This window comes from Mustela erminea, chromosome 10 (genome assembly GCF_009829155.1).
Source record: "Mustela erminea isolate mMusErm1 chromosome 10, mMusErm1.Pri, whole genome shotgun sequence".
NCBI classification, from domain to species: domain Eukaryota; kingdom Metazoa; phylum Chordata; class Mammalia; order Carnivora; family Mustelidae; genus Mustela; species Mustela erminea.
In genome coordinates this window covers 97,197,119-97,221,558 of record NC_045623.1, presented here as the reverse complement: position 1 = coordinate 97,221,558, position 24,440 = coordinate 97,197,119, and positions in this window count along the sequence as shown.

Genomic DNA, 24,440 nt, shown 5'->3' with positions numbered 1-24,440 from the left:
ATCCCCCATAAAAAAATAAAAAAAGAGGAAGAAAAGAAAAAATCTGTGCAGTAAAAACAGTAACAGTCTCTCGGACATAAGGAAGAGGACGTTGATCTCCCATGAGCTCAGGCCCCACTCAAAGGCACCAAGCTCGGGCAGACTTGTGGACCAATGGTCCAAGCAGGCAGAATGGGTGTGGGTGGCTAGGCTGGAAACTGCAGGTGTTGAAGAACGGTGATGTTTCTGATGGTGATGGTGGTAGCACTGAGGTAGCTTCTAGATTTCCACTCATGTCCACTGCCTCATTGGAGCCGCCATTGTCTCAAGGTAACCAGGGTTAAGATCCCCATTATACAGATGAAGAAACTGAGGTCCAGGAAAGTAGGAGTTTGCCATCAGATCTCAGGCCTACTGCCCCCTCTAGGACCCTACATTGCTACTCTTATAAGCCAAGTCCCAGTAGAGATGGGGGCCTGGCTGCTCCTTCCCAAAAAGGAGTTCAAGGCTGGGGAGGTAGATGAAGCTATGGGATTCTAAGTGGGTGCCCGCACATCCTTGAGTTTCTGATTGTCATCTGCTCACTGAGAATGTTTGTTCTTTCCCCATCTAGGAGTTGGAATGAGATGAGATATGTAGAGGTGTAAGGATCTGGTGCATGCTCAGGGCTCCGACACTGGGAGCTATGGGATCCAGGGTGGGGTGCTTAGAATCCAGGCAAAGGGAGGCCCCCAGGCCAAGGGGCCAGAATCACATTTGGGGGTAAGGACAACTCAGTACTGGCACAAACCACCTTTGCCCCTTGTCAGCACCCACTCCACACCCAGACAAAGCAGTTCTGCTCAGCTCCAAGCTTCCCAGTCCTGACAACTCACACCTTCCTTCCTCCCTCCCCCCAATAACTCAGCCTTTACATTTCCAGGCTTATCTCTACCCTGCGGCTCTCTCCTTTCCTCTCCGCCCCCTTGCTGGCTTTTGTCTGCCATGTTCAACCTCACCACCTTTCCATGGTTCTGACATCTCCTTTGCTCTCTCACTCCAGGTTCGGGAGGCTGCTGTCCTCCTGGCTGTCAGAGCCAACTCTGCATTTCCCCATTCAAGATGACATGTGCTGGCTTCTCCCTGGACCCTCTGGCGGCCCCATCCAAGGGCCAGACTCTGTCCTGAGGTCTGTCCTAGCCTCATCCCTTGGGAAAGGCTCGCTTTGATCCCAACCCACAGTCTTTCAGTGAGTGGGAAGTACCCTTGTCCCATACAGCTCTTCCTACACATCTCCCCCCACCCTGCAGGAAGTAAGCTCGGCAGGAAAACATCCCTGTCCCCACCAGGCTCATCCTTCATCTCCCTGAGGACAGGAGGAAGGGATGGATGCTCTGCTCCTTCACCTCCCAGCCAGGGCCAGGAATATAAGAAGAGCGTGTTTTGAGTTACTGAGCCTCAGGGAACCTCTTAGGCAGAGAATGTCTCCCTCGCCACACTTCCCCTCTGCCACCCTCCCCTCCTACACAGACACAAAACAAATGCAAGGAAGCCCAAACCTGTTCTCATGAATTCTGCTCAAGAATGCTGTGGGGGAGGGGGTTGCAGGAAAGTAAGCTTCCAGAAGCCTTGCTCTCACCACCTATGAAACCGGATAATAGTATTGACTCACAGGACCATTGGGAGGGCTGAGTTCACAAACGTGAACCTCTCGCATGCATGAGGACCATGAACAGGAGTGAATGTTTGCTGCCGCCATCACAGTGGGTGGTTGTGTGCTCCAGGCTCCCTTCTGCCCCCAACCTCACTTCCAGTCTTAGCTGCTTCTTTCCCGCCCTGGGGAGTGAAATGACTTCCGGGTGCTAAAAACTGGAGTCTCCACTGGCAGGTGGCTGATTGCTTACAAAAACAGAAATAGCAGTAACAATACAGGTAACAGGAAAGACTAGCTACTGTTTATTGAGTAGTTACTATGTACCTCTCATGAATGGCCTCATGCAATCCTTGCCAGGTCCAAGGAAGCAGTCACCACTCTTCCCTCCCCTTCCCAGAAGACAGGCCCTGATTGGTGCAGCCATTCTCCCCAGTTCACCGAGCAGTTTAGGGGCAAGACCTCAGTCTGACCCTATAGCAGGGTTCTGACTGCCTTGAGCTACCCATCCCCCTTGCTGGGATTTCATTTCCGCATCTGTAAAATGGGTGTCAAAACTAGCAGGGTCTGAGGTGTGATGAAGACAGCAGTCCCAGTAAGATTTGCCAGGGAAGCCAGGGGCTGTCAAGCCTGCCCTGCCTGGAAAGGGTTAAGCTGCCAGAGCTTGTCCAGGGGCCCTGCCTCCTCCTCATAGGGTCCACCCTGACACTGGGGGCCCAGCGATAATTGGTTCCAACAACGCTCCACTTCAGAGAGACCAGGGGATCAGTGAGGGAGAGGAGAGCACTGGAGCCCCAGGTGGCATTGCAGGCAGCTGGGCTCCTGAGAGCGGTGGTTGGGGCTCCTGGAGGCGGGGGTGGTATGGGAGTGCGGAAGCAGGGCTCCAAGGCCAGCGATCCCAGACTTGGCAGATGGAATGATTAAAGCCCAGAGAGGGGTTGGTCCCCAGTCCTGTTACTGCCCCTCCCTCCTCAGGGGCTGTAACTCTTATTATTATTATTATTATTAATAGTAGTAGTAGTAGTAGTAGTAATGGTTATCAGCAATTTAACCAGAGCCCCTTCTCTGCTAGACACCTTCTTGGTGGCTAACATCACCTCCTTCCCCTCCCGCCGGGGACTCTGGGGGACCAAGACCGCTTCACCAACCTCACTGCACAGAAGGGGAAAATGCAGATTTTCAGGTCTGTCTAGGCTCATCCAGAAAATGGGCTGCATGCTGATTTTGAACTTGGGTCCGACTCTGAAACCTATGTCCTTTCTAAGAAGCTAGACGGCCTCATACAGGACCCGTTACTGATTCTCTCAGGATTCCGTGTCCCTTCTCAAGCTTGGCACAGACCAGGGTCCACTTTAATGGGGTCATCTTAACCGCTGGGGTAGGACAGACCTGGGTTCGAAGCCTGATGTTGTGTAAATGCAAGTGTCGCCCGTATGATTTGCAGGCATGTTTGTAGGCCTGTGTAGATGTCGTTGGTTGGTTAAGACGCTGGTAAAACCCCAACCCACCCCCGACAGAGTAAATATTGAGTAATTTCTCCAGCCCTAAGAATACCTTGCATTTAGCCAGAACCCATTTGCATTTTGGGACCTTCCAACCCGCCTTCCTCTCTGCCTGGAATCTCCTCTCTTTTCCCACTTGGCTGTTTTCTGCTCATCCTTCCAGATGGTTCCTTGGGAAGCCTTGTTGGATTCCCCAGGCTGAGTTAGACGTGCGCCCACCCCTTCCAGCCTGCACAGCACCTTTAACATCTCTCTCTTCCTGGTAATTGCCAATTACACATCTGGCTGGAGTACTGTGAGGTCCCTGCGGGCCAGGAGGGTGTCGTACTCAGATTGCTTTTCCAGCATCACGCAGCCCTTCGAAGCCTGCAGAACCGATAAGCAAGGAAGCAGACAAATGAAGAAATGAACGAATGGGTGACAGAGAAATCAGCATGAGCTGCATTCCTGTCTTGCCACGTTCGGGGTCAGAGACATGGGTGACAGAATCCTGTCCCTGTCCCCAGACACCCCACACCCACCAGTGTTCCTCTCCTCAGCATTTAAATGTGCCCTTGCTGAAGATGCTGCCCGGTTGTGAATCTAGAGAGTCAGGACCACAGTGACCTCTGGACTCTGTAGCCACTGGGCAAGCGTGCAATCTAGAGGTCATGGGACCAGTGTGACACCAGACATCAAGAGGAGGGTGTCCTTGAGAGACCCGACTTCCCCCAAATTTTCCTGGATTTGCACACCACTTGGCTATTCCCTGAGAGGGGAGAACATGTGTACCACAGTACGTGGCTGCAGAAATCTACATGCTCCTTACTCCTAGCAACCTCCCCACCCCTCCTGACAGAGTAGCAACTAAATTTACTGTGAATTGGCACATGTCCCCAAGCCCTGGCCCAACCCCATCCTCATCTCTGTCAGAGAAGTAAGGTCTACTTCCTTTGCTTTGGAGACCAGCAAGGAGGCTTCTGGACTTCAAAATGCTGTCTTCCAGGAAACTGAAGTTTGAACATGATCCCTTGGGTGACGTGACCAAAGGAGAAGTTCTCGCTGAAATCCCCACATCGTAAAATGTCAGGATGTCTGTGGTCTTTATTTATAGACAGATTGCTTTTCAACTTTTCTCACTCCAACATTTCGATGTGTTATTCCTGAAGATAAATGCACATTATGATTTCATAATAGAAATTGCATTTCTCCCCCGTGTCACCTCTAAGCATGTATATACATAAATATGGCACATTGCCTCCGACAGTAATTTAAAAGGCACTTTGGAGAACATATTGATCATGACCAGAGAACAGGGCTGGCATGGTCTCGATTTCATCGAAGTCCGCCTCCTCCCAGCCCCTGCCCTCCCTCTTTTCTTCGTTTGGATCCTGAAGCTTGGGGACTTATGATTTCCATTTATCTTTCTACATTGGGATGATTGTTTATAGGCACCCAGAGTTCTGGGGTGGGGGGGATGTGAAATTTTATAACTCAAAGTGTAAATAAGGAATGAAAAATGTAGCCTTCCACCAGAGTGAGTTCCCTGGACACAGGAATCCTCTATCTCACACCCACATATACCCGAGATGGCATGGGGTGGACGCTGTCCACCCCTGCCTCAGGGTCACCTGGATGTACACTTTCCTTTCAGCTCACCAGCACATTCTCCTACAACTGAATTCCTATTCCCATCAGAGCAGCCTCCTCTCTGCTCATCTGCCTCCTGGGGACCTCAGGCTCACCTGGGATTGCTCCCCTCCTCTTAGCACTATGAGCCACTCCCCCTCACTCCTGGAAACTACTAGAAACTCACCTCTTCAACGGAGCCTTCATAACCACTCAGAGCAGCATCTCAGCATCCCACTCTCTCTACAGCACCCTCCACTCTCTGTCCATTTTAAAAATGATTTATCTTTGGACCCTTTGAGATCACATTGTCCTAGGCCAGTAGCTCAATGTATCGGAGGTGACCAGGCTGGAGTTTGCTGGGCCTTTACAATACCCCAGGAAAGTTCCCTTCGCTCACCTCCTTGAGTTTCTCTAACTATCTTGAAGGGTAGTGTTTTATCTTTGCATTTTACAGAACAAAAAAAACGGAGGCTCAAAAATGTCAACCTACGCAACCACAGTCTGGAGGTCCCACGTGGAAGAGCCTTGATTCAAATTCTCCATGTTTCACTGTACCAATGGGGCTAGGGCTTGGGGGTCCAATTTTCAAGATGCCGATTACTTTTCCAATCAAGAATAGCTCCAGAATTGTTCTCTGACAGCAACTGTGGCCCAGCCAAGTGTTCTGTAGACACCCATCTCTGGTCATAAGAGGGGCAGGTTGAGAAGGGTTAGCTCTTCTACTCTCTTTATCTTTGTACTACCCCCTCTTCAAGCCCTTTCATTGGCCCCTTTCTTCTGCCCACTCCTTCAACATCAATATTCCCTCCACTTTGGTCTTAGACCTTCTCTCTTCTTCCTTCCACTCTTCCCGGGCTCTGTCACCCCCCTACCCCCTCCCCAGCTTCAAGGATCATTTTTCTCCTGGCAACGTTCCAGTCCCCATTCTGGCTCAGAACACTTTCCTGACTAGCTGTCCACTGGATGTCTCCATCGGGGTGTCTTGTAGGTCTCTCAAAGGTAATCTGGCAAGGATTGAGCTAAGCATCCTACCGTCTTAGGGGGGTCCCCACACCACACAGGCTGCCAATGCCAAAACCCTAGCCATCATTCTGGATTCCTTCTATATTATCACATCCATTCCCTACCAGTCCCTCATCTTCCACTTCTGAATACCTCTGGATGATCTCTCTTCTCCCTGTCTCCCGATATTATGTATTAATTCAAGCCACCACTCATTCAGACTTGTCATAGTAGTGCCCTCCTAGCACATGCCCAGCCCCCACTCTTGCCCCTTCCAGTCCATTCCCCATATTACAGCCAGAGTGAGCTTCCTCGAGCAAAAAACTGGCCCCACCCATCATTCTCTGGTTTACATCTATCATGGCGTCCATCGATGGTCAATGGGGGCAGTTCCTATTGTGTCCTCTCTATTGTGTCCTCCCTCTTGTGCCAGACCCATGTAGTGAGCACTCTGTGAAGAGTTACCAAATGAATTCTTTGCCACTTCTCCTTGGGTCTGCTCTCTGGGCTTTGTGCCGTTTAACTTTTCCTTCCAGAGCCTCTCAAGATGATTCTGCCTTAGCATCTCAGCCTTGCCAAGGAGCCAAGACTGTGGGGGATGAGCTGGCCTTTGCCTCTGCCATTAGCGGTCTTCCCCTCTCAATTACATGGTAATCCCTGTTAAAATTACAAATTTATTTATAGGGCTCCCCCCCCCTTTTTTTCCCAACCTGGCAATTTTTATGGCTCATCGGCTATAACAAATTCTACTTCATAAAGCAAAGGCGCACGTTATTATTACCTTATGGAAATAGGCGGCGGCAGCTGACTCCATTCCTGGCCGGCGTGTTGTCTCCACGAATCCGTAATGGTCTCAATCAATACCCTCGTGGGATTTGTTCCGCTCTTTGAGGCCAAGAGCATTTGGACCTGGAGATCCTGTATCTGCCTCTAAGCCAGCTGGCAGCACTGGCCCCTCCCCAGGACTCTGGATTTGGGTGGTTGTCCTGGTAATTCCATTTTGTTCAGGAATAAAGAGCTCACACTCATGGGTGGTATTAACCGAAAGTTCTCTCTAAGTATTGTGATGGTAACCATATGAAGCAGGTGCCCCATTATACAGGCAAGGAGAGCACGGCTTGGAGATGCTGTGAAGTGAAGGTCAACATGACATGGTCAGGGGCTTCTCTGAGGGGAGACACGGGCCACTGTGTCACTCTTAATTGGCTCTGGAAGGCTCAGGGGTCTAGGATAGGGGTTACAAAGGAGTGTTACTGGAACTCTCCTCCTATGTTCACTCCTCTCCATCTCTGTCTCTGTCTGATCAGCTCATATTTGGAAAGAAAATACCCATCAGAGAAGGACAAGACTTCCTGCTGCTTAGGCACAGAGCTAGAAATGACTAGCAGGGCACCCCTCTTCCAGCCTCACTTAGATGCCTCCAAAGTCAGGGAACACACTAACTGAAGAGCTGGCTCACTTTTGAGGAGTCCAACTCGCTCAGTTTTCCTTCCATGAAACCCCAAGTGGGCAATGCTCTCACTTCTATCCATAGCTCTTGGTTTGGTTTTTGGAAGCCGCAGGAGCTAGGCTGATCCTTCTGGTCTGCTTCGGCTGCTCAGCTGTTGCAGACAGAACATCAGAGCTGGAAGAGATTCACAGAATTCACATCTCCATTCTTTGTGCTGTGGTCATCACAGCCCTGAGCCAGCAAACGTGACTCATGTCCATCATCCATGGGGCAGAGCCTGTCATGTATGATGTTTGTCAGAGACCTGACCCTGGAGCAGGGGCTAGACCCCAGCCTTCAGTCCGCTCATTTGCTGTCTTTGGTGGCCACAGTCTGCAGCAGGTCGAGTGGGCCAGGATGGGTCTGACTCCAGTGACGCCCACTCCCAGGAGCCCCTGGTTTACCATGGCATACAGCATAGGCCCAGCTGGCCTGCGCAAAATGTCGGGTGCTTTGTCACAATCATATCTTTCTTCGCATCTGTCTGATGAATATGGTTGCTGGACATAGTCCAGGGTTTTGCTCCAGTATGTGTAAGAGGGATAGACTGATTCCCAAGTCCCAGTCACCCCAAAGCCAGGCTGAAAGCTCTGGGGTCCCTTTCCTGGCCCTCAGAGTAAACCCTTACTGAGTCCTAAAGGCAGCCTGGTAGAGCAGAAAGGAAAAGCAGGGACTCTGGAGACAGAGAAGGCATGTTCCAGTTCTGGCTCTTTCTCTCACCAGGTGTGTGGCCTGCCTCAAAGCTCTCCCCTTCTCTTGGTCTCAGTTTCCAGATCTGTAGAAGAGAGATAAACATATGCCAGTCAAAGGGCTGGTGTGGGACTTCAAGCATGAGGAATGAAGGGAAGCGCCTGGCATGGTGTCTGGCACAACTGGACTCTTGGCTGACACTGGCCTTCCCCATCCCAGCCCCCTTCCCATGCACCCTGGTCCTTGCCACATCCCCCCACCCCAGACCTCAGTCTTCTCTGGCTCGAACAGGAGGATCATGGTTACCATGGCAACCTTCAAGCAGCTCAGCTCCTGGTCCCTCTGGGCTCCTGCACCCAATCCACCCAGCCCAGCTTGGACAGCATCCAGGGCAGGGGGATGGTGTGGGTGCTGTGGGCCCTTCCTCTTGGAGCTGACCCCCTTACTGAGAGATTTTAAGGAGTATTGACCTCCGAGTGTTTAATGGCCTTTTTCAGTTGGCACAGGCTCTCCTGCTCTGCTTCTTCACAGATCCCACCTGGATCTACTTTGCTCCCTCACAAGGAAGCCTGGCCAGGGTCCAGACTGGTGTTTAGAGAGCTCTTTCTGGTGGCAGACCCCTTCCTCCTAACCCCTGCTTCCTCCAAGCATTGGCTCAGCAAAGCCTCTCCACAACCCCCCTTGGCCGGGCAGGCTGGGTCTGGGTGAAAGCATGTCTCAGTGCAGAGTAGCAGAAGCTCTGAAATCAAAGGTTCAAGTCCTCACTCTGCATTTACCAGCTGTATGAGCTGTCATAACAAAGCACCATCAACTGGGGCTTCAACAACAGACATTTACTGTTTCACAGTTTTGGAGGCTGGATGTCCAAGGTCAAGGTGCTGGTCCCTTCTGAGGGACTGGAGGAAGGAATCTGTTCCAGGCCTCTCTCCTACCTTCTGGGGTTTGCTGGCAACATTTGATGTCCCTTAGCTTGTAGACACATCACCCCAAACCCTATCTTCATCTTCACAGGTGCTCTCCTTATGTGTGTGTCCGGGTCCAAATTCCACCTTTCTATAAGAACACCAGTTATAATGGAGTAGGGGCCACCCTACTCCAGCCTAAACTCATCCTAATTATATCTTCAATGACTCTATTTCCAAATAAGTCACACTCCCAGGGACTAGTTAGAACTTCAATGTGTGCATTTTTGAGAGACACAGTCCAACTTGTAACACTAGCCCGGTGGCCTTGGGCAAGTCACACCACCTCCTGGGGACTTAGAAAGGCTCATCTTGAAAATAAGAGTAAATACAGCAAAGCCCTCATGCAGCGGTTGAAAGGATTAAATGGGATGATGTATATAAGTTGATTAGTCCAGGACTAGCAGAGAGTGGAGTTGGTAATGAGCTGCTATGAATTCCCATTTGGGGGAGGGCTCTTTCCCCCGGGAACACGCTCATTGGTCCCCTTTGCTCCTGATGGGGAGAGTGAAGAGATGCATGGGAAGAAGTTGTCGGCCTTGAGGCTTCATGCCTCTGATTCCAGCCTCCAAACAACCTCAGTGGGGCCATGCTATTGGCATTCACTCACCGATTTACTCTATGAACGCCCAGTGCTTTATGCATGCTATTTCGTTTCATCTTTGCAAACCTTTGTAGTTTTCATCATTGTATTGTTATTTCCATTTCATGGATGAAGACATCGAGGCTTGGAGAAGTAGGGTGGCTTCCCTAAAGTCATGGCGGGGACTGCCTCCCCAGTTCAGATCTCAGAGCATGGATGTGCCTGGGGCAGCTTTGTTTTTTCTCTCCTGCATGGGCTCTTCTCTGAGCTCCTGAAGCCCACCCCGGAGGAGCCCTTGTGTGCTCTCATGCTGTCACCACCCTGCATGCAGCCCCTGGTTATAATTTTTTGTATTTATATCTTCCCTTTGCTTGTCATCAGGCTGTTTATCGGCACGCAGTGATGCACCCGTGTTAAATATATATGCATCTGTGTGTGTGTGTGCGTGCGTGTGCGTGTGTGCCTTCCCAGTTATAGTTATGCAGCTCCTCCGAGGATTAATTTAGCCAAATAACCGAAGCTATTTAGGTAGTTGACATTCACACTGTGAAGGAATGCGGGCGCTAAGTCAGCCAGGCACTGGCTTTGCTCCCAGGCCTTCCGAGGACTCAGTTTCCTTAACTTGGGGTGAGTGTGGCAGACAGTGCAGGAGCTCAGCAAGTCCAGAGTTTGAATCCTGGCTCTACAATGCAGAGCTGCATGATTCTGGAGGAAATCCATAATGGTCCTCAGTTTGTTCAGCTTTTTCATAGTGGGTGCTTATTGTTTCATTCTGGTATTTTTTCCCTCTTCCATCCCTCCACATGGCTCCTAGAGGCATATACAATGACATTAAAATGCCCTGGCTTGGCCCCTGAGGTCCTCAACCCTGTTGCCTTTGCTGCTCTTCCTTCCTCCAAAAGTTGCCCTCTCCCCATTCCTGGAAGCATGGTTTATTTGGGATGGCTGATGCTACCAGTGCCCTTTCAACCCCTCTCTGGTGCTGACTGTTCTGGAGCATGCCAACCTCATGGTGTCCCCTGGCCAGCATGTAGGAGGGTTTTCTCTGGGTGCCAGCATGCACTCACCTGCCAGAGAGGCAGGCTGGAGGTGGGAGCAGTCCTCAACGATAGACCAAAGGGAGAGGGTGTGTACATACCCCAGCTTCCTTGCTCCTCAGTCAGAATAACTCATATGTCTGTTTTACACTCTCCTTCACTGTGCCTCAGAGAACTTGAGGCCCAGTTTCCCTCAGCAGGAGCTAGCCCCATAATGTCTGCTTTGTTTTCTTCTCTTCCTTTCCCTGTCTTCCTACCTCACGCTCTTACAAGGTGTGTCTAGAACCCCCTTCAAAATAGATGTTATGCACTCAAATCCTTGTCCCAGGGTCTCTGTCTGGGAAAACCCAACCTAAGAGCAGGTAGGGTGGTGGGTAGTAAAATCTGGGGCTAGGGGGTTCCCCTATCTGTCTTTGAATCCTGCTTTAAGAGATAGTGAGCAATTAATTACTTGAAGTTTCTGAGCCTTAGCTTTCTCTTCTGTGGCATAAGGATGGTGATGATAGTACCTGCCCCTGGAGATATGAGGTGACAGAGTGAGATGACCTCACTGGCTGGCTGCAGCTTGGTCCACCACACTCTTCATCCTCTTCATGGAGTGTCTGTCACTTATTGATTTGCATGTGGTCTTCACAGAGAGTGTTACCCTATCTTAGAGGAGTAGCTCCATGAGAAGCTATCCCCATCACTTCTTTTGCTGCTGTTCTTCAGCACCATGGACAGCAAAAACTCCACTGCTGTTCTTCAGCACTATAGACAGTGAGCACTGAGCCCATTCTGCCCCCGACAGGACCATATCTCAGTGCTTCTCCCTCAGGAACTTGGCTCTTTTGGCCTCTCTTTGCTCTAGATCTTCCCATCGCCATGCATTCCTGCTCTGTCCAGTTCTATCTATGCTTCACAGCCCAGGGAGCTTCTCAGATCAGCTCTGGCCCTGACTAAACCCTGCTTCCTTCCTGATTCTCTACCAAGGCCCATCCTTAGGGGCCCAGACTGAGGTCTTAGGCCTAGAGCCAACACCTGCTCATCCCCTAAGCTCCCCTCTCTCATCCTCCTTCTCAGGTCCCACTGAGATGCATCCCAGGGTGCCTTCAGCTCACCCCCTCCTTGGTTAGCAACAGTAAGCAGAGAAGCCAGCTGAGGACCTCTCCCAACCCCTCCATGGCCAGGTTAACAAGATTCCTCCCTTCTACCCACACTTCCAGACCACAGATATATGCAGGTCTGCTCAGCCTCACACTTGTGTCCAGCCCCGTGGTGCGGTCTCTTAGCGTCTTCGTGCATGTCCAGCCTCACAGGTCAAGAGCAGCAATGCTTCCTCTTTACCTGCCTCAAAATGAAGACTGTTTTGGACATCACAGGAGGAAATCAGTGTATTGAATTGCATGGAATCAGGAACAAAGTGCCAGGTTGGGGTGGGATGTTCAGAAGACACGGGATCCATGGCCTCAGAGAACTCCTTCCCTCTCCATGCCAAGTTTTTCCCATGCACACTCCAAGAAGGGTGGGTAGGAAGTCCTCCAGGATGCCTCTAGTAGAGTGCATGAGCCCCTCCCTGAGCATCTAGCATATTCCCATGTGCTCACAGATGTGATCCCATTTTATTTCGACAGCCAAGTGTTTATGAATGTCTCCATCTTGCAGTACAGTTTCTGAGGCCAGAGAGCATGAGGTCTGGGAGGCCTGGAGCTCTCTGCCCTCTAGCCAGGCCTCTGGGAGAATCCAGGCCTCTGGGAGAAGCTGCCTGCTATGAGGTCCATGGCAGCTAGACCTGAAGGAGCTCCACAAGTTTTGGGCAAGCTGCCTTCCCCGCCTTCCACTGTTGTCCTGGTGAGAGCTCTGGTTCCCCTTTCCACACCAGTTTTCTCCAGTTGCAGAAAGGAATAATAATAATGCCTACCCCACTACCTTCTTGTGAGAATTCAGTGAGTTCATACCAGTAAAGGCCTCAGCTTGGACTTGGCAGAGTCAGGTTTAATAAACACCAGGAGCTATTATTATTTAACTTTGTTTTCTATCATTCTCTTTCTTCCCCATCATTACTAGTCTAGTGTGGAGTTTCAAAGTTAAAGTTTACCCTTGTATCTGCCCCAGGTCCCATGGCGTGCAGCCTGCCTAGTCCCCAGGACAAGACCCCTCCCTCACCCAATTCAGCCGCCTGGTGAGGGGCTACCCCACACCAGTCGGAGGGGGGTGCACTCACACGAGACTTTGGGGTTGGTTACATGTGGTCCTACCTGGGGTCATGGAAGACTGGACCCAGGATCAAGGCCTGAACCTAAGGCCACCCATAGGCTGGTATGAGTCTTCCCAGCCTGGGAATACTAACAAACTCACACTGATCTGTCCTGCACATCCAGCACATGATCTCACTGAAACTCACGGCCATCCTCTGAGGCTGGTGCTATCATCATGTCCATTTCACAGGTGTAGAAACAGTCGTTAAGGTGAAGCAACTTGCCCAACATCAGGGCTTGGCCAGATCTGTCAGAATCCAGAGCAGGCACTGCGGGGAGCACACCCTGTCCTCTCCTTCTGGGTGGTGAGTAAACCGAGAGCCCATGTGAACCACTCAAATCTGAGTACCCCTGTTGACTGCAGATGTGGTGGAGAGGGGAGGGCAGACAGAAAGTCAGGGAGTGGAGAGGAGCAGACATGGCCCAGCACTGTGGTGGGCAGGCTGGCGCCTGAGGCCAGGAGCTAACAGAAGCCGGAGAGCAGGCATCAGGCACTGCATTCCAGGCAACAACACCTGAGCAAAGCTCCCGTCTCTACGAGGCCATGAGTAGTGGCTCCCCATGCCCCAAGGAGTCCCAGGCACATCTCCACCCTAGTGAGCTGAGTGAGCCAGCCCAACACTGGCCCGACTAAACACCACCATCACGCTGTACCCCGACTTGACGACATGGTCCCAGCCGCTGTCATCCCCATCCCCAGTCTTGTTACATAATGTTCATGGATGTCTTCTCCACACCACCTGCATGGTCGACATAACCATGTGCAATCACTCACTCATGCATTTATTCAGCAAATACTCTTGGATCCTGTGATGTGCTGGGTGCTCTTGTTGCCAGTGGAAATACAGCGGAGAACAAAACCCAGTGTCAGCTTTCAGGGACCTCATCCATCAGTCTCCCGTGCCCTTTGTGACCTTGACTGCTGGCATCGGTGCCATGGCTACACCATCACCTTGTTACGTAATGGGCATCGACTCTGTGAAACGTACCAGTCTGGGAGCTGAGCACAGACAGAGGCACCACACCTGGCAATGCACATCCCAATTCTTACCCTATCATCGGGGCAGAGGGAAACCCCTCTTTCCTGGGACACACCTCCAAGATCCCTCCAGCTGGTACTACTCAAAACCTGCCAATAGGAGTATGGTGGTCTGACCTACTTGAAAGTCTTATAGTGCAAAAAGAAGCTGATACTTCATTACAGAGGCAGCTGCATTTTCCCAGAGCAGGAAAGGATATAAGACAAAGACAGTGGCTTCCTTCCACCCCTCCACAAAAGAAACCCCCAAATGCCCATGAGATGCCAGAGAGGTGGTGAAGAGAACACTGGGGTTTATAATGAGCTCGACAGCCTCTGACCACAGCAGCACCTTCCCTTTAAGGAGTAACTGATAGATGCATAAGAATGCCTGGGTCGGGGCGGGGTAAGAGAACCTTAATTCTCTGGCTGCAAATGAGCCCATCCACTCACCCAATTGGCTTCCCCCAGCACCCGACTTCCTCCTGACCTGGCATTCCAAATTACAGAGGGGCTTCTTAGGCTCCCAGGGCTAGGATTTCTTTAAATGGTGAGCGAGCCGTGTGGCTAAAGTGCATGTTAAGCAATGTTTATTACAATCAATAAATCATGGTCCCGTATCTGATCCAGAGACGGAAATAGCCCCTGAGCCCTAGCTGTGGGGTAGAGCGAGGGTGACTGTAGCCCCCAAGATAATGCAAGATAATGCAAACCCGATGGAGCTTTCCTCTCCATATTGGCTGTGAGAGGCTGGCGTACCCCAGAGCCCTGGTCTCTTCTCTCCTGACAGTTCCTCCTCTGCCTGTCCCTTGGAGGAAACTGGGGAGAGCAGAGGGCCATCTTTTCTCAGCATGAGCAGGCGTGTGCCTTACGGGGCCAGGTGGCCTCCGCAAGGAGCAGTACTTGGATGAGAAGTTTGTTGGGTCTCCTTTAGTGATGTCTGCTCTCATCGTGCGTGGAAGTTTGGCTCCGTTCCCAGCAGGTCTGGAAGGGAAGCAGGGTGGTGGATGGGGAGATGACATGCCATGCCACATTGAGAAAGTCTGCAGCCTTGCATGGGAGGAGAGGAACACTAGGGACAGGCAGTGCCATTATGCTTCAGAGCCGTGTCTCGTTATCACAAAGGGCTGGGTTCGAATCCCAGCTTCGCCACTTCTTTGACCTAACTTCTGCAAGTACCCATTTCCTCGTGTGTGAAATGGGGTAGTAGCATCGCCTGTTGCACAGGTTTGCTGGGGAATACAAGCAGATAATGCGCATAGACGTACTCAGTGTGGGGGCTGCAAAGGACACCTGTTGCCGAAGGCTGAACCATGGCCCTGAAGATGATCTTGCTCTAATCCCCATAACCTGGCGGTGTCATTTACATGGGGGAAAAGGATCTTATAGAGAGTCTTCAGATGGGGAGATGATCCTGGGTGATCCAGGTGGGCTGTAATCACAAGGGTGCTATAAGGGACAGGATGGTCAGAGTGAGAAGGCCATGTGACAATGGGAGCAGAGTCAGAGAGAGAAGGTGTTACTCCAACCTGAAGATGGAGGAAGGGGCCACAAGCCAAGGACAACATGCAGCCTCTAGAGACTAGAAAGCATAAGGAAACAGATCGTCCCCTGAAGATTCTAGAAGGAACGGGCTCTGCCAGCACCTTGATTTGAGCCACACAGGACTCACTTCAAATGTCTCACTTCCAGAATGGGAAGAGAATATATGTGCATTTTTTAAGCCCCTGGGCTTGTGGTAATTCATTACAGGAGAAACAAGAGAACTAGTTCATCAGTGAAGACAGGGGTGTTAAAGATGCGGGTGCCAACTTCTGAGATGCTTCCCAGGGTCCCTTGGATGGTGTAGGTCACCTGGCCAAGCATGGAAGGTGATACTGGCAAGGAAGACTCGACTTGTGTCACTCGGCATGACCAGGACAGACTAGGTGGGAACACAGAGCATCGCGCAGATTCCTGGAGACAGGACAGGAGGCCCCTTGCTGGGAAAAGACCAGAGCAAACCTTCTTTGATGTAGGGATGCCTGAGACTGGCCCAGGGCTCCTTACAAACCCCTGGTTAGGATCAGGATCAGTCCTGGGCTTCAGGGTAGAGTATGGTAAAGCCTCAGACTGTGGTGTCCATGAGCTCCAGCCTCCTCAAGAGAAAGAGTGGGAGACTGTTGAAATGAGGAGGTTATTTTCTCACGAATCATGTTGTCTTTGGATGGATGCAGGGGCCCAATCTCAAGATGGACTCCGTTGAGGGAGGCTCTTCCTACTCCCGGATCAGACCGACGAGCCATCCTCAACAGAATGACTCAGGCTGGTGGGAAGCAATGGCTGGCAGTTTCCTTTTCCTTCATTGGAGCCACTGGTTCTGCGGTAGGAAGGACTGTGCAGGTCAGGGGTGGGTGGTGGCAGGGGAGGTCATGTGGGATGAGGGGAGATGGAGCTGAGGGCACCAACATGGTTGAGTCCAGAGTCTCCACTGGTGGCACCTGGACTAGCCATGGCAGAGTCATCCTGGGAGCAGGGCCAACGCCCAGAGATTTCTGCTCAGTGGTCTAGGTTGGGGGGAGGCATTTGTAGTTTGAAGCAGTAGGTTTGGGAAGCACTGGTGTGCACAAGCAATGTCTATAAAGCCCACAAAAGGCTTGCTGAAGAGAAAAAGGAGAAAAGGTGAAGAGAAAAGGAGGTGGGAGGAGTAGAAATGAGAACAAAGAAAGTGGGAGAAGGAGAACCAGAAAAGACAAGGTCTTGAGCAGAGAACCCACCATTTGTGGGGTCTCTCCAAACCCTGGGCCCCTTCACTCCTCCCTGGAGCCCCGTGACATTAACGCTTCTACTTACCACGACTCACCATTGTTCAGCTCAGGGGATCAGGGCCCAAAGAGGTTATGTAGCATGTCCAAGGTCAAGGTCATACACAGACAATGGGCTGGGAGCTGACCGTGCTCGTGGTCATCGTGCTGCCCGGGTGGCCTCTTGAATGCGTGTGTCCCCTATGTACTCCAGCTGAATGACTGGGAAGAAATGATTGTGCCCTTGGGTCCCCGGGAGAAGGGACAACTCTCCAGCTGGAGAGTCAAGGCTGCTGCCATGGCTCCTGGCCCCCATCCTAATCTCAGGCTTTAGGGACTTCACCGGGAAGAAGTCTTAGTCTTAGTCTCCAAAGCAGAACGCTTGGGGAGCTCACCAGAGCCAGCTCCTCTCTCCCGCCTCTCAGGCCACCTGCAACAGTTGCACCCAGAGCTGGCCACAGCAACGGGCTCTGCCCCCTCCCCCTGCTCCAGACCAGTTCCTGCCCCGAGCCATCTTCCCTTGGCTGCATGTCTCACTTGCCTATCTCAGTTATGGCTTTGGCCTTCTGGACTTGACATTGGGAATGGCTCTTACCCATAAGCCTCTGTCCCCTTCCGCAAGGACTAACCTCCAACCCACCAAACCAGCTTGTTCTACCTCAAATGGTGTGCCCCACCAGCTCTTCACCCTGGCCTCCCTGTTGAGGTTAGACACTCCCCTCCCCCACATGGGGACATTTGAATTTTTTGTCAGTGGTGCTTATACCCAGGGTGTGATATGGGACCTTGCGGGGGGCGGGGGGGGAATGTGTCCTCTTTGGTTTTACCTTGTGCTTGTATTGCAGGGTGATCCAGCTTCCCTGTACCCTGGAATCCCCAGAGTGTGACTGGCAAGGATAGAGCATATCCAAAAGAGGTGTGATGATGATAGCAGAAGATAACGGAGGCAGGGGAGGGTGAAGGCCAACGCCTGCTTCTCTCCCTCCCCCACCCCTTACAAACCACTCTCAGCTCAGGAGCCAGAACCATGACCGTGATGTTCACATACACAGATGTCTCTCTTCTGCAGGGTTTCTCATTGACATTTTAGACAGGTTGATTTTTTGCTGTGGGGGATTTTCTGTATATTAAAGGGTGTTTGACAGCATTGCTGGGCTCTACCCGCTAGATTCCACTAGCACCCATCCCCAGTCATAAGAGTGAAAATTGTCTCCAGATATTGGCAAATGTCCTGTGGGGGGAAGGGAGAGGGTCATGTTGCCCCCAGCTGAGAACCACTGCCCAAGTACAGCAAAGCCCCTTGTGGTTTCTCAGGTGGTTTACATCATTGTTTCTAATTCTTCGAGTGTGCCCTTAGCCACAGGCCTTTCTAGTCCCTTCCTTTAGAGACAGAGTACATTTGCCCATCGCCTAGAAGAAGGGCACAGACAGACTCGATGTGACCCGCAGAATGAGAGTGGAAGTGACAGGGTACCAGCTCTGAGCTGAGACCTGAAGAGACATCACCTGTTCTGCTCAGCCATCATCTCAGGAAGTCCGTGCCCAGAGCAGGAAGTGTCATGTGGAGCAAAGCTGAGTCCCAGCCACGGCTGGCACCAACGTCTGCCAAGCCCAGGTTGCACGGGGCTACCCCAGTCAACCCACGGATGTGTGAGTGAGGGCAGGCGATTGCTTCTTCAAGCCATTGCATGGCTTGTTACGCAGCATTATGTGGCAACAGCTGACTGATACGGCTTCCTGTGGAAACTGGGAGAAACCCTGAGATCTTTGCTCTGACCCAGGACACCCTGCGTGGTTTGACCTCTGCCTAATTCTCTAAAGGGTGGGAGATGGGGTGCCCACGCCAGGCACAGGGAAGATGCCTGAGGACTCAGTGACAGGGCTAAGATCAAGGGAGAAAAGTAGACTGTTACAAGGAGACCAGAGGCCTGCTGCAGGCTGCTGTTTCAGAGAACCTATACCTGTATCACAGGTACAGCCAGAGTTGGAAACCAGAACATTCTACTCTCATGCACAATTTGTGGGAAGGTAAATCAGTACAGCCCATTATGGAAAGCAGTCTGGGTTTTCCTCAAATAATTGAAGATAGTATTACCATGAAAGCCAGTAATTCCACTACTGGTTATTTACCCCCCCCCAAAATAAAAACACTAAATTTGAAAAGATACATGCCCCCTATGTTTATTGCAGACTTAGTTACAATAACCAAGATATGGAACCAGCCCAAGTGTCCATCCATACACGAAGGGATAAAGAAGGTGCGGTGTCTACATGCAATGGAATATTACTCAGCCACAAAAAAGAACGAGATCTCGTCATTTGTGACAACATGGGAAAAGTTAGAGCGGACTATGCTGAGTGAAATAAGTCAGAGAAAGTCAAAACCATACAATTTCATTTATATATGGCATCTAAAAAGGAACAAAACAAACAAAAACAGAAACAGAGAACAAGTTGATGGTCACCAGAGGGGTGGTAGTTGGGGGTTGGGCAAGGTGGGGGAAGGGGAGTGGGAGGTGCAGGCTTCCAGTTATAGAATGAGTGTGTCTAGGATGAAAGGTACATAACAGGGAATATAATCAATGATATTGTAATAGGGCTATATGGAGACAGACAACAGCCACGCCCATGGTGAGTACGGACTTGTCACATCACTGTGTTGTGCACTTGAAATGAAGGTCACAGGGTGTGTCACCCAGGCTTCAATCAAAAAGTAAAAAAATTTAAAAATAAAAATAGTGGCCAGGACATTCCAATTCCAGATTCTAGATGTGCCTTTCTCTCCCACACCATAAATAAAAATGATTGTTGTTATTATTATTATTATTAAGCTCCTCCCTGAACCAGGCACCAGGATCAGTATTTCACATAGAGTGTGTACCTCAATTTTCTCATGCTAATAAGGTTCTGGTTTTGTACCCATTTTACAGGTAGGGAAATCGAGTCACGACCTGCCCGAGTGCACAGTAGTGGTGATAGAGTGGGAATTTATTTATTTTTTTTTTTAAAAAGATTTTATTTATTTGTCAGAGAGAGAGGGAGAGAGAGCGAGCACAGGCAGACAGAATGGCAGGCAGAGGCAGAGGGAGAAGCAGGCTCCCTGCCGAGCAAGGAGCCCGATGTGGGACTCGATCCCAGGATGCTGGGATCATGACCTGAGCCGAAGGCAGCTGCTTAACCAACTGAGCCACCCAGGCGTCCCTAGAGTGGGAATTTAAACTCAGATCCACCTGATCTCCAGAGTTCAAGTTCTCAAGCCCTCCCTCATCACTCCCTTGACTAGGTCTGCATACCCAGACACATTCTGGAACCAATTTCCCTTCAGGGAGCAGGAGAGATCCATTGCTTTTCAAGGGCACGACACCTTCGGGATACAAGTGTCGCCATTAAAGCCTTCAGTTACTTTCAAGTCCTGCTTCACAGTTTCCAGGCTCACAGTGCGTGGAATCCTGCCTTCTGCAGGGGAGGATGGGCTGTTTGTTTGGGGACAGGTCTCTGGGTGCACATTAGGGGACAAACTCCAAGTGGGTTTTTAGACTTGAGCTGGATCCCATGTCCAGCACCAGTAGAAGAGGGGCTGGGTGAGGGGAGAGGTTGGTTCTGCAGGAGGCTGGTCATGGAGGAGGGTGTCTCCAGCGTGGGCTTTCAGGACATCGGGGAGGAGCTTTAAAAGATATAGAAGGTTGGGTTACACCCAACCTCTGACTTATTGCTCAGAACTCTATTGGTTTTAAGTTTTCTTCCATTCCCATGTGGCTCTGATTTCCACCACTGTTTAAGATTTTCTGCTCCAGAGGCCATGTTCAAGGCAATGCTCTCTGCCTTTGTACAACCCTCCTTCTTTGTCACAGTTCTTACCTGTGGTATGAATACCATACCTTTGGTATCACCCCCTCTTCCAAGATGCCTTCCTAGGTTTACCAGTCAATGACAAGTAAGTACTTATTCTAGACTCCTTTCTCCATATCTGAACATTTGACTCTTCTAAAATACCTCAAAACCATCACATCCCAATGGGAACTCATTTTGTCCCAGACTACGTCTCTTTCTTGGGTTTTCTTTCTCGATAAATGGAATCTCCATCTCTCCAAAAGCCAGAAAACGGAGGTACCACTGATGAACAGGTCCAGGACCCTGGGCTGTGCAGCCAGTCTTTTGAGTTTCTAGCTTGGCATCACCACTCCCACCACTTAGTACCATTAGCAAGTACTTAGCCCCTCTCTGAGCCTGTTTCCTAACCTGTAAGATGGGACGACTGTCCCCCTGCATCCTGGGGGTGTCGTGAGGCGTCGGTGAGAAGATTCATGTGGAATGCTTAGAATAGCACTCAGCACACCACATGTGCTCAACCAATGTTCACTATTGTCACCTTGATGCCTCCCTCCCCCACTCCTTGTATGCAGTCCGTCACCGAGCCCTGTCAGTCTGTCTCCTAAATATCAAATCCACCCCCTTTCCTCCATCTCCGCGGCCACCCACTGAGCACAGGTCACTGTCATCTCTATCGAGGGCAGCTACACCTGCCTCCTCATTAGCCTCCCTGCTTCCTTCTACCGCCTTCAGTCTATTCCCCACGCAGCAGCAGCAGCAGGGCGATCCTCTAAGAACAGAAACGAAACGGTGGGATTGTGTCCCTTTGCTGCTTAAAACCTCAGTGGCTCCCCACCTCCCGCCCACCCCCCGCTGCTCCCAGGCTCTTACAGTGCAATCCTTCTGCCCCCATCCGCTCTCTCTACCCCCGTCAGTCTTCTCCTGACTCCCTCCTCCTCATCATCCAAGCCCACAGGAGACCAATCCCTGGGGCAGGTCCCTGGCTCTGTGCCCCCATGGTGTATGCCGGGTGTGTCCTATCTCACCCGTCTCTGGTCCTCTCTGCTGTCCGGGCCCTACCACAAGCATGCCGCCGCTTGGCACAAATGACCTATGGGCAGAAGCTGCCGCGGTCGCCCCATTGCCCTGTCCCTGCCATCATCCTCTCTCTCTGGTCAGTTGCTGCCATGACATCGCTGCGGGCTACTGTTGGTAACTGACCTGGAGATCCACCCCCTAACTGCAAGCCGTTTTTGGCTTTCAGCTTCTCTGCTAAACCTGGGAGCCAGCTGAGGCTTTCAACGCATCTGTATCCTGCTTCTCCTCCCTTCCCCACGAACCTGTTGCCTGAGCCTGTGCAGCATCTCAGAGACCCCCTAGGGCCTCTGCTGAAGTGGCAGGGTCCCCCTTAAATGGCCCTGGGGGACAAGGATGGAGTCATCACCCTGCTTCCCAAACCCCAGTGCCCGCCTGCAGCCCCCGCTCCTGGAGCCTACCTGCCCTGGCAGGAGGCCCTTGGTGTTCCCGGGAAAGAGCCTCCCAAGCTCCCTGGTGAAGGGTTCTTGTCTGGATTTCTGTCGCTTGTTGCTGGCTTTGCATCGGCCTCATGCCATAAACCCTTCTCTTGCCTGCAGGGCCAACAGTGACTGGGAGCCTCTGTCTCTGACCTGGCTGGGTCGACTCTTGGTTGCCACCTCTGCCTGGCCAGCATTCAGGCCCAGCCCAGCGGACGATGGAAGAGAAGGCTTTTGAGACTCACTCAACACTTACTTCAACATTCTTTTTCCTTTCCTTCTTTGAAAGAGAGAGAGTGAACAAGCCAGTTTCACACAGGCTGATTTTTTGCACCTGTCTGAACATGGTCTGGAAGATTCTGCCCTCCTTGGCATTGCTGGAGGAAAAGGGAAGCTACTTCCGCCTTGAAGCCACCATCATAACGTAGAATCCACCAAAGCATGAGACAGCCCAATCGTTCGATAATCTAGCCCCACATGAGCCTCCAAACACACACACACACACACACACACACACACACACACACACACACACACACAGATGAAGAAGAGTGTCTTTCCCTTGTTCCTGAATGTTTTAAAATTTCTTAGCCAGCCCTTCCATTCTGAGGGGTTGTGGAGAGATCTGTCTGCTCTGTGAAGGCCCCCGGGGGAACATCATTTCCCTCTCTGGGGCTGGAGCCCACGGCTGTTTCCCTCCAGGGAAGAGGGTGTCTCCATCAGCCTCAGACAAGCTAGAAAGCGGGGCTTCGAAAGAGTGTAGACTCTAGATGACCCAGCAATTCCACTCCCGGTGATAGATCCCAAGGAATTGAAAGTGGCATCCCGAAGAGATATTTGCATACTGTGTTCACAGCAGCCTTATTCCCAGGAGCCAAAAGGTGGGAGCAGACTGTCCATGGACTGATGAATGGATAAACAGAATGTGGTGTATCCAGACAATGGAACACTCTTTGACCCTACAAAGGAAGGGAATTCTTTTTTAATTTATTTATTTATTTATTTATTTATTTTAATAAACATATAACGTATATTTATCCCCAGGGGTACAGGTCTGTGAATCACCAGGTTTACACATTTCACAGAGGAAGGGAATTCTGACACCTGCTACAATGAAGACCCCTGAGGACATTATGCTGAATGAAATAAACCAGTCAGCAAAAGACAAACGCTGTGTGATTCCATTTCTCCAAGGCACTTAAATAGTCCAATTTCTAGGGACAGAAAGTGGAATGCTGGGGGCCAGGGGCTGGGGGAGGGAGAAATGGGGAGTCAGCGTTTAACGTGTGCAGAGTTTCGGTTTGTAAGATGAAAGAGTCCTGGGGATTTGCTACACAACAACTTCAATGTACTTAAGATTACCGCACTGGACACTTAGAAATGACGGACATGGTTAACCTCATGTTATAGGTGTTTGTTTGTTTGTTTACCACAATTAAAAATAAAAAGGTGTACACCATCCTTCTGTTAGACTTGTTCATGCACAAAAATATAAAGAAGAAAACAAAGACACCCTTCATTCCCATAGCCTGGACATCCATTTTTGAACACTTCTAAAAACACAAGTAATAGGCACATGTGATTAGCCTACTTACACATTATATCTACTTTTAAAAATTTGCACAGAAAGGATCTTTTCCTACCATTCTGAGTCTTGCTTTTCTCCCTTAATAACACACCTTGGAGATCTTTCTAAATCAGCACATCTCACTACAATGTTCTTTTCAACAGTCCACAGTCCTAGGGGGACAGTCCCTGATGTCAGCCCTTGTTTTAGGTCAGGCACTATTCCAAGAGATTCACCTGCGCCCACTCACCTAATTTTCCCAAATGTTCTAAAAGAGGTCTTATTATACAGCACCCCCCTTTCTACAGTAAGAACCAGGCCCAGAGAGGTTTATGTGACTTGCCCAGGTTCACACTGTTGGAAAATGACAGAGCAGGATTGAAACCCAGAGACTCAGGCTCTGGGGCTATTCTCTTGGTCACTCTGCTGCCTTGAACAAGGTAGCATTTTCTTGGACAAATGAACTATACTTTGCTAACCAGTTCCCGAGATCTGTGGTGTTCTGGTTGTTTCTGCTCTTTTGCTATTACAAATAATGCTGCATAAAAATTTCTGTGCATGCGTGCATGTGTCTTGAACACAAATTCGAGAATGAGTCTGGGGGGTAAATCCCTAGCTATGGCATGGATGGGTTGAAAGGTGTGTGCATTGCAAATTCTGATATGATCACCAAATTGCCCTCCGAAGACGTGGCATCGATGTGCACTCTCGCAGCTAGCGGATGAAAGGGGCTGGAGAATGTCTCCGGGGAAGCACGCAGCTCTGTTTTTAAAAGCTGGCTTCTCACACTTTGGCAGTACACTGGCCACCTTGGCCAGCTCCTTCGGGAGCCCGGGGACCTGGCCCTGGACCACGATGGTGGAGAAACAGTGTGAACCCACAATGGCGTGATGACTTGTCACTCAATGCAGATGCACCAGGCTCTGTGCTATGTAAGCTCAGGACATGCTATTGTCTGGCTCTCCCAGGTGAAGACAACAGGCTTCCCCAGGATGCCTGCTCCCTGAGAGGATCCCTGAGCTACCG